Consider the following 3,443-nt stretch of genomic DNA (forward strand, 5'->3'; position numbering starts at 1 on the left):
GGGATGGCTCCATATGAGGCATTATATGGTAGGAAGTGTAGAACTCCTCTGCATTGGAATGAGGTAGGTGAACGTCGAATGTTAGGACCTGAAATGATACAGATGACTTGTGACAAGGTTGACGTTATTCGAGAAAGATTAAGGCATCTCAGTCACGTCAAAAGAGCTATGCAGACAACCGCAGGAAAGACATTGAGTTTCAGGTAGGAGAAAAGGTGTTTCTCAAGATTTCTCCTACTAAAGGGTTGCAAAGATTCCATCAAAAGGGTAAGTTGAGCCCGAGATACATTGGCCCATTTGAGATTTTAACTCGGGTTGGCTCAGTAGCCTACATGCTTGCCCTGCCACCTTCACTTGGAAATGTTCACAATGTATTCCATATATCCATGCTGAAGAAGTACGTGCATGATCCATCTCATGTATTACTCGTGGAACCAAAATATCTAGAAGCTGATATGACCTATACAGAGCAGCCCGCTGAAATCTTGGACCGAAAAGTGAAAACCCTTCGCAACCACTCTATTTCCTTCATAAAGGTACGATGGGCTAATCATTCACTTGAAGAAGCATCTTGGGAGAAAGAGGATGAAATCCAAGCCAAGTATCCTCATCTGTTCGAACAACCAGGTACGTCAATTTCGAGGACAAAATTTTTAAAAAGGGGGGGTAAATGTGATACCCTACTTTTTTAAACCGGTCTAATTACACGGTTGACCTAGTTTAACCATGCAGGACCCAAACCAGAGTGGGTTAAGGTGGGTTCTTTATGGACTATGATGGCAAAGGTGACTTTGAACACAGGTTGGCCAGACAAGTCCGAGTCAATGCCAGAGGAGACGGGTGTACCCAAGCCGTGCATATGCACGTATTATAAGGCCATGTACGGGTAATGCTGATATGTAGCCATATCATAGAGTGCATACATATAATATACCTTGTACCGAGAGTGAGATACATGCCAAGAGTCGAATTCCATCGAAATCCCACTTGTTGGCCAATTTTTGGCCCTCAGGTGGGCGGTCACAGGTGGGCCCATCCGCCCACCTGAGTGACCCACCCATGTGGTTACTAGATGTTTTAAAAAGTATAAATAGCATTTATTGTGTTTTTCATTTTCTCATTATTACACTAAAGAGTTGGTGAGAAGAGTAAAGAGGAGAGAGAAAAGGAGGTAGAAAAGAGAACGGAGAAGAAGGAAAGGGGAAGGAAGAGGAAGAAGAAATGGATTTTTAAGTGGCACCAAGGTTTGATCTTCCCATTCTGGCGCCAAAAGAGTGATCCCCAACGCGAGAGCTACGATTGGAGGTGAGCAAAGGCTATGCTTCTTAAACTTTCACTAAACCTAAGTAAAACCCTTGATTTGGGTAGAGTTTCTTGAGATCTTGTAAATCCCACTTGGGATGATGAATCTAAGGTTTAATAAAGGGTCTATGTGTGGATTTTGAAGGATTTGAAGAAGTGTTTACAAGATTGTGAAGCATTGGTGATTTCTTGAGCTAAGAAGTGACCTTGGGGTTTTGAAAGGGTTCTTGAGCAAAGAAGGTAAGATGGCTTTTCAATCCTTAAATCTAACTTAGATCTAGGTTAGAATCATCTTATAAGACCTTGAATGTGTAGAAAATGTGTTTGGAAAAGCCTCACTTGATTTCCTAAAAGTTGAGAAAAGTTTCAAGGAAGAAAGCAAGTTTTCGCCCTCTCAAGTGGGCCGGGACCAGTGGGCCAAACAGCCCGCTTGAGGGCACCCGCCTGAGAGGGTAGGCCCTCGGTCCCCACCGGTGGGCCGATGGCCCACCTAAGATGACCAACGGGCCGACCTACCCACTTGGGAGGACCGACCCTCGGTCCCCACCAACGGGCTGACCGGCGGGCCGACCCGCCCACTTGAGAAGACTGGTGGGCCGTGACAGGTGGGCTATCCGACCCACCCGAGAGGCCCCCAACGTGATTTTTGTGTCCGAATGGACCCAAAACGGACGTACAACCTTCTTTTATGATTTTAAACATGATTTAACCGTCAAATCTTGTTAGTTTTAACCCCAAGGTGACGAAATGCTAACCCCCTTCACTTATGATAAGTTCACAAAAATTTACGTTTCTCGCGCTGGATCTCACCCGTACCGGGCGTGAGTCTTTGTACACAACAAGTAAGTTGGGAGAGGACGTTTGACTTTATTTTAAGGCTTATTTTGCATTATTCAATTGTATCTCGACATAGCCATGTCATCATGCAAGTTATGTGTAGCTTAGTCATCCTCATATGATTATGACATGTGTGTTATGTTTTACATTCTCAATGCTAAATGATTGATGTGCTTATGTGATGAATGATGGGATCACTGTGCATGATGCATTATTAGACTAGATGCCGTAGTCGGCTTGGAAACGAGTGCATTGGTGGCCCATGGAATGGGACACGGTGGCACTATGCAATCGTACTATGTCATATAAGCGCATTTGGTTTAGGATTATCATCTTCCCGTGCTATGAAACTACTCAACAGGGGTTGAGGTGTTGGGTTATCACTTGGGGGGAAGCAGTGGTCACGGTTGTCGGGTCACTGTGGCGGTTAGACATACGCCCGGTTGGTCATTAGGACAGTCGGCAACCTCAGTGGTATATTCAAGAGGGCCAATCGTACTAATTTTAAATTGCTGGGGGTCAGCACCTTTACTTTCTGTCATTTACTTTTATGTTGAGAGCCGGTAGTCGGCATGCTTTACTTTTTCGAGTACTCACGGTGGGCCTTCTCCCACAACCCTATGGGCGTATCACGGGATGGAGTTCGCGGCTCGTACCCAGAGTATACGTGCACTATGGTTGTAGTAGCACTAAACCAAAGAATTAGTAATGTTGTTTAGGTGGATGAGATTTAAAATGAATTGCATAGCATATAGTGCATATAGATGTGATTGTTGTGTGGATTGTTGTGTGGTCCTTCTTTTCACTTACTGAGCTATTGAGCTCATCCCACGCGCACCTCTTTTAGATGATTTTACAGGTCACTAGCCTGAAGTTCAAGGGTCGGGCCCCATAGTTGAGTTTCCCGATGAGGATTGGTGGGTCCCTGAGGAGTATGAGCACGGTATGGATTGCACGTGCGAGGGCTGTGTTGCGGGACCGTAGTATTGACTCTGTACAGAGTTTTACTTTTTGATTCTTTTGATGATCCCTTTTTGTGCCTTGGGATCACAACTGAACTTGAGTACAGCTTTTCACCCACAGACGGACGGTCAGTCAGAGCGAACCATACAGATATTAGAAGACATGCTCAGGGCATGTGCAATGGAGATGAGTGGCAGCTGGGAAGAATATATACCTCTTATGGAGTTTGCATATAATAATAGTTACCAAGCTACAATTGGGATGGCTCCATATGAGGCGTTATATGGCAGAAAATGCAGAACTCCTTTGTATTGGGATGAGGTAGGTGAACGTCGAATGTT

This window comes from Macadamia integrifolia, unplaced genomic scaffold, assembly GCF_013358625.1.
Source record: "Macadamia integrifolia cultivar HAES 741 unplaced genomic scaffold, SCU_Mint_v3 scaffold810, whole genome shotgun sequence".
NCBI lineage: Eukaryota > Viridiplantae > Streptophyta > Magnoliopsida > Proteales > Proteaceae > Macadamia > Macadamia integrifolia.